This window comes from Rhinolophus ferrumequinum, chromosome 5 (assembly GCF_004115265.2).
Source record: "Rhinolophus ferrumequinum isolate MPI-CBG mRhiFer1 chromosome 5, mRhiFer1_v1.p, whole genome shotgun sequence".
Classification (NCBI taxonomy): domain Eukaryota; kingdom Metazoa; phylum Chordata; class Mammalia; order Chiroptera; family Rhinolophidae; genus Rhinolophus; species Rhinolophus ferrumequinum.
The window spans coordinates 37812010-37823190 of NC_046288.1; the positions used below are offsets into that span (position 1 = coordinate 37812010).

At 40.1% G+C, this 11181-nt stretch overlaps 1 protein-coding gene and 2 pseudogenes across 15 annotated transcripts in view; 2 read left to right on the forward strand and 1 right to left on the reverse strand.

Annotated features, from left to right (window-relative positions):
- Positions 1 to 975, reverse strand: part of SEC31A (SEC31 homolog A, COPII coat complex component) — a 63596-nt gene extending 62621 nt beyond the window's left edge. For 8 of the 15 annotated variants that reach the window (XM_033105494.1, XM_033105490.1, XM_033105493.1 and 5 more), the window contains exon 1: positions 800 to 938. The gene's annotated coding sequence lies outside the window, so the exon portion shown is untranslated. The other 7 variants (XM_033105496.1, XM_033105498.1, XM_033105495.1 and 4 more) reach the window with 4 other exon arrangements.
- A 493-nt stretch (positions 976 to 1468) lies between these two features.
- Positions 1469 to 2656, forward strand: LOC117022289 (FAS-associated death domain protein-like; annotated as a pseudogene).
- Positions 2657 to 7161: 4505 nt separating this feature from the next.
- LOC117022674 (uncharacterized) lies at positions 7162 to 7285 on the forward strand (annotated as a pseudogene).
- The last annotated feature ends 3896 nt before the right edge of the window (positions 7286 to 11181 follow it).

Here is an 11181-nt window from a genome sequence, read left to right on the forward strand (position 1 = left end):
ACAGAAAACGTACGATATCATGATACAAGGATGAGGCTCTAATTATCGATTAAACACAATTACAGTTGCCAACAAAAACAATCAAACCAGTTTTCTAAACTTAGACGAGGCAGTTTAGGAGGAAAAATTTTACCACAGACCATCATTGCAATTTCAGAGAGCGATGCAAAGTGAGTTTCTTGAGCAAACACAGAAGTTTATAATGCCCACAAGCCCAGGCAATCTTTTATTTTACACCTGCCCCATAATTCATCTTATAATTAGCAAAAACACAAGACTTAATGAGACTTCCTTCCAGGTATAGGCTACGATTGGCGACATCTGTCTTTAAAATAATCCAATCTTGGTTAAATGACAGTAGCCTTCAGTTAAAACCTACGAACCTTTCAATCTGGCAACAGTTAAAATACAAAAATCCTAAACCAACTAGAGTCAGCCAAAGTAATCAAGAGGTTTGTTTCCTTCCCTCGCCCTTGGGGACGGGGCACCTCTTTGTGCACAAGATGTGAAGGTCTCCTAACCTCAGACCCCAGTTACCGACCCTGGCAAGACACCCTGTCCTGCTCAGCAGTGGAAACGACGGCGGAAGTGAACCGGCGCGATCCCCAATGCAGTCGTGACGCCAGGCGTTGTCCGGCTGGGCCCAAAACCAAGAGCAGGGGCGCGCCGCTACCGGAGACCGGGCCGCAGGCTGACGGGGACCAGCGGAGACCGAGGCTGGGGTCACAGTTATGGCCCGTGCTCTATCTCAAGGCCTGAGAGCCGGCGAAGAGGACAGGAGGGAAAAGGGTGGACACACCTGGCGGAGACCGTCGGCGACCGGTTCCTGCGTTAGCACGGCGTCCGTCAGAGTCTTCCAGCATTCGCCGCCGCCCCTCCTCCCGGCCCAGGGCCTCCTCCACGTTCCGCTTCAACGTGGCAGCCGCAGGCCCGCCCAGCCGACCAGCCAGCTTCCGGGAGCGATGCTTCGCCCCGCCCACTCCAGCTAGCGACCCTCCACTGCACTTCCGGGAGTGGTGGCAGTCCGGGGCGGAGCCTGGGGCGGCTGGCGGGGCACTAAACTCCGGCGCCCCAACGTTTATGAAATTAGGGACCAGCTCTGAGAGGCGGCGCGTAGGGCATCGGTGTAGTGTCCCCGACTACGCGAAAAAGAAAAGTCCTGCTGGGTGCAGCTGTCTGGCCAAAGAACGGCTGTGGCTCGCAGGAACGCCACGTAGCCACGAGTCCTCAGACGTCAGTAGCCCCCGGGACACTGCCAATGCCGGACAAACCACGTGAAAATAGGGCCGCGAGGGACTTATTGCAATAACAGTAATTTGTGACTTGGTTCTTAAAATTACTTGGTTCTACAATATTGTTTTAAGAACTTCTTTAAAACCAAACCCTATTTAAGTTTGGTTTTAAACTAGCGTAGGCACATTTTTGTACTCTCACTGCACTCTTTCCAACACCCCTTTAGTGTCTTATGCTTGTGGTTCAACTTAAAAAGCAAGTTTATTTCTGTGGGACTGAAATAGACCATATCATGTGCATAACTTAGGCTACAATAGCGAATTTCCAGTGTTCTAAAAAGCCTTCCATTTTTAATAACTGCAAGGACTAGTTTACCTAGATAGGTGCCAACAACAACCCGGGACTTAAAAGTGGGGCCATTTGAGCCAACATAAAACATTGAACTCCCTACTATCTGGAAGTGTGCACTGGTAAGAAAAAAAAGGTTAATTAGAACAACTTTCCCAAAACTCAAAGATTCAAGCAGTAGTTACGTTTATTTATTATCACTTAATACAATCCTGGGAGGCTGACTTCTGGTGGGGAGGCTGGGGTGTGGGGTATATGAAAAGGGAGATGGGTGGGAAGCAGGCGGTGGGCTGAGATCAGGGGTGCTGGGCCAGGGCAACAGAGACTAATGGAGGACTGGGTCCGGCCCCGTCTCGCCCGCCCACAGGCCGCTGTCGCCCACCTCCATGGACCCTAACCTGGTGCTGCTGCACTGTATCCTTAGGCCGGTCGAGTGCCGAAGTGACGGAGCTCAAGCTCCTGTGCAGGTGGGCAAGAGGAAGCTGGAGCACCTGCAGCGTGGCCTCCACCTCTTCTCTGCGCTGCTCGAGCTGAACGAGCTGGATCCTGAGCACACTGAGCTGCTGCGGGAACTGCTTGCTCCCCGTGGCCCCAAGACCTGCTGTGGCTTCTGAACGACTTCCAGGCAGAAGCAGCCAGCTGGGTCGCGCGCCATAGGAGCCAGACCTGAATGCAGCATTAGACATACGTGATCACGTGGGGAAGGACTGGAGAAGACTGGCTCAACTTAGCCTCTTGCCACCAAGAGCGATGCCATGGAGGTGAAATATCCTGTAAGATGGCAGAACTGGTGCAGGAGTCGCTGAGTGTGGAAGCACACCAAGGGGAAGAAGGATGCTCAGGGCCTGGTGGCTGAACTTGGTGGCGGACCTCATCAGGGAACAACAGGCCCAGGCCCTCCAAATCCGGAATGAGTGCGGTAGTGGCTCTGTGCCTGTCAAGACTCAGAAGCACCCTCTGGAGCCTGCTTATGATCCACCAGCTCTTCCCGTGGGGCACTGAGGGCATCTATAGTCTGAACTTGGGTGACCATGCTGAACTGGGGGTGACAGCGTTCCACGTGCCAGCGCTGTGAATACCTACCAGTGAGCCAAGATGAGGGACACCAGCACTCGCAGAGCCTGACTGGATTCTCAATCAAAGCTGGCATTTACTGAGCACTGTGCCAGGCAGGGCTTTGGGCACTGTACAGATATTTCCATGTGAGGGAGATTCCGGTGTCCGCATTAAATGAGTTCCTACAGGAGGAAGTTTTAGAACCATGTTCCACACACAGACAGCATCTGTAAAAGTTAGCAGTTATTACTGTTAATGATTCTACAAGTGAGGAAACCAGGGCTGAGTTAAGGAGCTGGAGGAAAATCAGGGAGTAATGGAAGAGCGGGGCTTGGAAGCAACACGGTCCAGATCCAAAGCCCACACTTGTAACCACTGGCTCATTCTGCCACCCGCAGTTAGCCAAAGGCATTCAGGCCGTCACTTTAGAACCGTATGTCAAGGCAGGTGGTGTGAGACGCACCCTGACCTAGGATTTGGGAGGCTTGCTGCTCCCATTCTCCGTCTCTTCTTGGTCCTTGAGTGAATGGAGTTTCCTCTGAGGTTTGCAAAGTAGGGACAGTAGGTTTGTGAGGGCAGACTAAAGTAATGCTTCCGAAGTGATTGGCAGTCAGTGCTCTTCAAATGTTACTGTATTTCCCCGAAAATAAGACCTAACTGGAAAATAAGGCCTAACATGATTTTTCAGGATGCTAATATAAGCCCTACCCCACAAATAAACCCCCATTAAGATCATAAGATCAGCCAGACTGACGCATTTAGTACAGCCGTTGCAACACACGACGGACGTATTGAAAAATATTAAATATAAATATTGACGTTAATACAAATAATATAAATTACAATTGTTTGTAAATACCCAAGCAGAGAATAGATACCCAGAGAGAATAGATCAAATAATGATACCTGCAGGAATGACTGCCTATCTCCAGACTCTTGATATTGCAATAAACAAGCCATTCAAGGACCATTTGTGCATGGAAATCAATGACTACATTGAAAATAGAACGGAGAGAAATCAGCGTGGAAACTTTGTGAAGCCTAGCCTGCAAGATGTCGTGACTTGGGTGAAGAATTCATGGGACAAAATCAGTGACATCTGTGTTGCCACTGCAATACGAGCAGGCTACATGGACAAGAAGTGCTCATGTAAGGAGAGCTCTATTGCTGGACATGAGAGATTGGGGCCAATCGTTCTACAGGAAATGGAGTCACAAGAAATTCAAGCTGGAATTCGGGGTTTCGAGAGTTATGACAATGTTCCACAAGAAGATGGTATGACTATATTTGAATAAATGTAGATTTTTGTACATGAATGAATAAATGTAGATTGTTGAACATGAAAAAATAAGACAGCCCCTGAAAATAAGCCTAATGCGTCTTTTGGAGCAAAAATTAATATAAGACCCAGTCTTATTTTGGGGAAAATACAGTTGTTCTTAGAAGTATGATTCCTGTGATCCCAGTTTACTATTTTGTATCATCAAAACCACTATCTGATAACAGAACTGGCAAGGGAGCTGAACCTTGTAATTTTAAAATGTAATCTTTCTTCCTTGTTCTAAGGTAATCCTATTAAAGCAGATGCCTTTGCAGTGGAAAAACAATTACATAATACAACTACATTTTCTTATTGGATAAGTCAAACTACAAACCTCCCACTCGCCACATTTTTGTAAGGCCCTGTGAGCTAAGTAAAATATTTTGTGAATAAAAAACATTTTGAGCAAAATAAAAATATTTCATGAGAAAATTATGAAATTCAAATTTCAGTGTCCAATTTTAACGGTGATTAATAAATTTCATTTATATTGGAGTTGATGGCCTATAGGGGGAGCTCTCACTCCCTACCACTCATCCTCAATTACCCCCAACAGGAAGAGGTACTTCCCATCTTCAACAGGAAGATGTTTTACTCTACTTCTCCAGCAGGTAATTGGATCTCCTCCACCAATAAAAAAGCCATTACACTGCTAGTTCCATTTCCTCCAATACTCTTTTGTTTACAACAGCTCCTCTGAACTCACTCACCCCCCCTCACCCCCGACTTCCTCTACATTCCTCCTGTGCTTTCCGGTCTTGTGTATGGTTTGCCATTAAACCACATGTCCCAAACTACAATTCTTTGTTGTTCCCAAATAAACCTTTTGCTGGAGAAACATTTGGCTCTTTAGTATCAACAGAACATAGTCACACTCAATGGTTTATCTATTGTCTATGGCTGTTTTTGTGCTACAAGTGCAAAGTTGAGTAGTTAATACAAGACCATATGGCCTGCAAAACCTTAAGTATTTACTATAAGGCCTTTTACAGGAAGTTTGCCAAACCCTATTCTATTAGACAGGATTTAGCCTACAAACGGATTACTATAAGAAGTCAAAATACAAGACATTCAGAATTATAAATTATTTCAAAGCCTTGATATGGTAGCAAAAGACAATATGAAAATGTAAACTATTACTGGTTATTGCAAGGCCCAAATATAGCCATTTCTAGACTTGATTTATATTTGGTAAAATATAAAGACTCCCAAACTTGTTTTAAATGCAGGCAGTTCTCACTTTGACTATGCAAGCTAAAATAGCAAAGCAATCTTAATTTATGGGGTTAACCATCTATGATTATTCTGTGACCTTAAAATGTCAAAACGTTAAAAATTCTCTTGATGTTGGTTATAAATGTAAATATTTAAAACATTAGAAACACTGAACATTATAGTGTTTTATTTCTTTATAAAAATGTATTAAGAGTAGTTTGAATAGTGCTTGCTTTCTTCTCATTATATATTTATCATATGTAGTGAATAACTTTTCTATGCCTTGGCAAATCATTATACTCCTAAATTTGCATCAGCTTCCGAAATTTTACCCTTTGTGCTCTCAATGGCGTGAAATAGCTGAGCGTTCCTTTAATGTGAAGTTTTTCATCTGTATCACTTCTTCCGAGATGTGTTCATCTTTTACGACACAACCACTGTCCTCACTTATAAATATGTTTGCCTTCACTAAGTTCCTCTGGCTGCATATCTAGAACTAATTCTTGAATGGAGGCAGTGTCAACATTCCCATGGTCATCTACATCTTTTACAACTTCATTTATATTCCAGCCAAATCCTGCAAAGTGTTTTGTACAGGACAGTCTTAGTCTTGCACTGTTGTGCAAAGCCAGGACTGCCTGTAATTCTTAGAATCTGGGTGTAAATTTCACAACAGCCTCCTTATCTGAGTTTGCTGCTTCATGAGATAGCTTAATATTAATCAATTCATGCAGACTTCTGAAATGATGAAACCAGCCTTTACTAGTAGTATTTTTTTCAGTCATCTTGTAATTACCCTTTCCTTCAATGCAGCAACTAACTTGAATGCTTTGGCCTGAATACTAGCCCAACTGGTGGGGATTTGTTTTTGATTATATCCCTCAATCCAAAGTAGAAGTAAATACTCCACTTCAACCCTAAGCGGCTTTCTGTTCCTAGTGCAACTTAAGATGTAAGATGTTGAAGCAACTTTACATTGTATTTTATTATATTCATCAGGTTTTTAAAATATGGCTCATAGCTTCATGCAGGCCTACGTCTTGTCGTATCTTTTCTTTGCTGTCACCATTTTCAAATCTAAACATGTCTAATTTCACTTCCACGGTTATCACATTTTCTTTCTTTGCTGCTGTCATCTTTGTCGACCAATTCCCTGTTTTGATTATCCATTTTTGTAAATGCTGCATAGGTTTCTTACTGGGAGAAAAGAAGGCAACACAACTATTCTTTACTTTCTGTGTGTGAATAGATGTTCAGTGACCACCAATCACCAACAGACTTTGAAAGAAGTGACGTAGCTGGTTACTGATGATGCACATTTTTTATTTGCATAATGATTTGTGTAATAAAGAGCTAGCAACAAAGTTTATGCAACAATTCAGTTAATATTGTGGTAACTGAAATTTCAACCATATTGTTGGGCTGGTGTTATTTAAACTGTGAAAGTGATATTCAAGCATGTTGGAATGATACAAAGTAAGGACTACCTGTATCTAAAAAGAAAAGCTTGTATTAGTTCATAAATAGTCCATTTTTAATCCAATTCAGTTAACGACCAGTCAAGCTTAATCCTAGATTAAATAACAACCGAAACTTTTCTCAAAGGAATGCTAATTCCAAGACTGAATTACTCACTGGAGGTAGAAGAATGTTTGGAGATTATACAGAATTCTTCAAATTAGGATAGGCTGACAGTCCAAAGTCATTCATTTTAGAATTTAGGCCCCCTCTCCTTATTTAAATAATCTTGATGTCTGCAGAAAAGTTCTGGACGACTTTACCGTTTTCCAGATTGTTCAACTTCAGTCATCACAAGGAACAAGACCATATGTGTTTACAACTAGGACCCTATTTACTGCTGTAAAACAGTAGCATCCATCCCATAAATGTTTTAGTTTTGTTTATGAATGCATTTATTTTGTAAATCTTTTCATTAAGGGACTTAAAGTTTATACCAACTTTTATGTTTGTAGAAATTTAAGAAGTACATCACTTCTCGGCCTTTTGGCTAAGATCAAGTGTAGAAATTTAAGAAACAGAAAATTAAATCAATGTTGAGTAGTCACAAGAATGTGTTCCCTTTATACTTCCTCAAGTTGGAGAACACCCCAAGACAACATGCCTACTTATTAATGACAGATTAACCTGGTATTAGAATCCAGATTTCCAGCTTCCAACCACCTATCTACTGTTCTTAAACAAAGATTAAGTTATAGGATGGTCACCCACTGGCATGGCGAAGAGTATTTACAGAATATCCAATATGTCAGCAAATTTAAACCCCAGAACATATGACCTCTAAGAATTTCAGGGACTGAAAAGATTATTTTTAACAAAAGATGACGATTAAAATTAAAAGTCTTGTCCCACACTCAATAAATTTGCCTATTCTTAATCCAATCTATTGATTCATAAAATTATATTCTTTAAAATCATGTTTATGTTATCTTTGAAAGCTAAAAGAATAAGGAAAAAAATTAAGTACAATATCCAAATTATCCTCAAATGTCAATTTTTTGTTCAGATTTTTTTTTGTATTTTGTCAAAGCTAGTAAATTTATAAACCTCTTACCTTATTACATACATCTTTGAATTCTTGATCAGATAAATAAGACAAATGTTTTCTAAGAAAAATATCCTTCAGCTTTATTCCTAAAAGGAAAAGCATTCACAGGTAAATCAATGTACAAAAACTAGTATCTATAAGCCTCACGATTTTTTTCCATTATGTCCTCATCCACATACAGTAATCACAACAAATCATGATGTGAACAGCAGTGGAAAAAGTTTAATCATTGGACATTTATATTTTCTTATTTTCAACTTATGCTCGAGTCATAAGGTTTTCATAGCCTAGTCCTTTTAAAAAAACACATCATATATGCACATTTCTATACATTTCAATTCTCTCATGTAGAACAGATAAGATCTGCAACTTTACTAAGACAGCAAAAAATCCTTAACAAAGATAATTTCAAGTATATCATTTATCTATTTTGCAAAGATTACCCTATGGTAATTTGCAGGTGTCTTCTTCTCACCATCAGGCCATATATAGAAAGGGTAACGATACCTTAATACACTCCAAAACTGGCTATGCCCTGCTTTATATGGACAACAGCCATCAAAAAACTGAGGAATGCCAAGTGGAAAGTTTAGAAGCTGATGTCTCCCCTGTCCTCCCACTGTAAGTGTTTGCTGTTCTAAACTACTGAGTTTTGGGTAATTTGTTACACAGCAACAAACAAGTAACAGAGGGTCAAAATGTATCTAAAAAGTAAAATGTATAACTTGTAAATTAGTTGAAAAGGTCTGAAATGTTTGGGAAAGGATCAGATTCAGAATTGTCTTTATATTTGGTCACCAATAGTTTCAAATCCCAAGACTTTTTAAAGCAAGAAAAAAAAAAACCTAGAGAACTAAAAGGATAAAAAATTCTGCAAGAATATAAACCAGTACTAGAAATTGATTTTATTATACCAGGACGATAAAATAAAGGTTCTAGTGGAACGAGCTAAGAATCTAACAAAAAGGTAGGTGTCCAACAAGGACGATAACAGTCCCAGAAAGCGAAAGCAAAAAGTCTATTTGCTTTTATAGGGTTGTTGTGAGAAATAAATATTGTTTAAAAAAAAACACAAAAACCCAACTGTGTGTGTTTGTGTGTGTGTGTGTGTATAAAATGCTCAGCACAATGCCTGGCGTAGAACCATTCACTAAGCATTAGCTGTTAGTTTTTCCCCAAGTGACCAATTAACGAGATTCTATAACATAAAACAGGCCATTTGATTTCACCAAAGCTTTTACAAATCCAGTTTTTTACTTGGACAATCCTCCATTTCCAACTCACTGCTATTGATGCATAAATACCCAATATATTTAAGACAGAAAGACATACTACCTCCCTTGCATATTTCGAGTCATCTTCTAAGACCCAGGAATCTTTTTCCTGCATCTCCAAGAATGTAATTCCTGAAAAGAGATATATTTCTTTTAAATTACGTTATGTAACAGTCAACGCCTTTTGCAAATAACATCTTTAATACAGCTTACATATCCTCATAAACATGTCAATAATCACAATGGTTCATTATGTGAACAGCAGTGAAAAGGTTTAATCACTGGATATGAAGTTACTGGAGGAAGCAAAGATATAATGATCAAAATAAGAACCTCAATGTCACCAGTAAAACAGTAAAAAATAGCAACAGAAAAGCATGTAAAAGTTATAAACAAAGGTAAAGATACATACATAAATACAACTCAAAGAAAATAATTCCATTTATAAGGGAGTGCATACTTTCCTATCCAAAAGTACACTAATACTTAGGTCAGTGACCCCTGTGGCTTCTGTAAAGTGAGTTGGTTATTTTCATTTAAGCAGTCTACAACATTTAAGTAAAACTCTTCTACAGCATAGCAATTTTCAGTAACTCACTTGTAATTAATTAATTAGAAGAATGTGTCAGAATGTGACAGCCACAGTGTTTCATCTTTCGTAGAACCACAATATCTAGAATCCAATTAAGCAGAAAAGAAAAAAGCACTCTTTTTCTCTGTACTGATGCTGAATTGGCATCAACTCTATCTTAAGAAAATAAAAAATGAGTGCCTGTACCTGGGGACGCCTGCCCCACCCACCTCCCCCTAGGTTTTCTACTACTTCTGAACCCATTTTAACCACAGCCCATTCACCCAGACCTCCACTTCCATCTGTAAAGTCTAGCACCCACCAGGCTTGCTCCTTTAATACATCCCATGGGAGTCTCCATTTAAAGTGACCTTTAATGGGGTGGGAGGGCATAACAGTACTTACTTCCCCCCACAAATCGCTGCTTATTTTTGAGATTATCAAATTGCACTGGTTTTGAATAGTCAACCCTATTTTCCCCACAAGCCATGCTTCTTTCAAATGCAACTTTCGTGAACATGAGATTTTTTCCAGGAACACATGACATTAGAGTAGAAATACACATTCCTATTTGTGTGCCAGGGACTGGAAAAGACAAATTCACCTCAGGCATCGTCTCTGCACTCAAAGAGCATCTTCTAGCAGGTTCCTTACAAACTTTGAGACCTTAAAAATAGCACAACCACCACTACGAGAAACCATTTCATACCTACGAGAATATGGAGAAATTGGAACCCTCATTCATTGCTAGTGACAATGTAAGATGGTGCAGCCTTAGAGTTAGCATGTGACCCAGCAATTCCATCCTTAGGTATATAATGAAAACATAGGTCCACACACATAGTTGTATGAACTTGTACAACTAATGTTCATAGCAGCATTATTCATAATTACCCCCCAAAATGGAAACCCGAATGTCCATGAACTGATGAATGGATAAAAAAAATGTGGCATATCCATACAACAGAATATCTTTTGGCAGTTAAAAAAAAAAAAAAAGAAGCAGAAGCAGTACCTATACATGTTACAACACAGATTTACCGTAAGAGCATTCTAAGTGAAAGAAGCCAGTCACAAAGACCATGTATTAGTTTCTGATTCCATTTACAAGTTTATAAAGTGTCCAGAACAAGCAAATCTACACAGACAAAAAGATTAGTGGGCACCAGGGGCTCAGGGTAGGGAAGATACAAGGAGTGACTGCTAATGAAAATGGGGTTGTTTGGGGATAGGGATGATGAAAATGTTCTAAGACTGGTGATAGTTGCACAATTCATGGATATACTAAAAATCACTGAATTGTATACTTTAAATGGGTTAATTTGTATTTATATGAGTTACATCTCCATAAAACCATTAACAAAAAATAAGGCAAACAATTTTTTTCCTTAAAAATAACTGAAAACTGTGATTTATGCCTATTTAGCCTCATGCAGGTAGGTCTTAACTGGTTGAGTCCTAGAAAAGTTTCCAATAGTCTAGTCAACTGACAGTGATTTAAATCCAGGTCTTACCCTTTGCACATCTTACAGCCAAGATAGTAAATCCCCCAGGGACCAATTTTCCCCAAATTCGTGGACTATTCTTACACCATGTG